The sequence below is a fragment of the Geospiza fortis genome, unplaced genomic scaffold (genome assembly GCF_000277835.1).
Source record: "Geospiza fortis unplaced genomic scaffold, GeoFor_1.0 scaffold424, whole genome shotgun sequence".
NCBI classification, from domain to species: Eukaryota; Metazoa; Chordata; class Aves; order Passeriformes; family Thraupidae; genus Geospiza; species Geospiza fortis.
The window spans coordinates 2987387-2987673 of record NW_005054354.1 but is presented as its reverse complement, the minus strand read 5'-3'; positions in this window follow the sequence as shown (position 1 = coordinate 2987673).

The window sequence follows — 287 nt, the reverse complement described above, 5'->3', positions numbered from 1 at the left end:
CCTGCCGGCCCCGCTCGGCAGCCGGAGCGCTCGCCCCGCCGAGCCTGCCGTCGCTCCTGCTGCGAGCTCGGGCTCAGCGCACAGGTCGGGGACTGCAAATCCAAGTGTCACTGGCACAGGAATGATTATTACCAGATGCTAATTGCTCGTTAATGTATGCTAATCACTGCTGCATGCCAGCGCGCTCAGAGCACCGAGTGCCAGGCAGAAAGCGCTCGGCTGGAGCAGAGCGGCTCCGCAGCCCCAGCCCCGCGCCGAGAGCCGGCACCGCGCCCCACGGCCGCGCT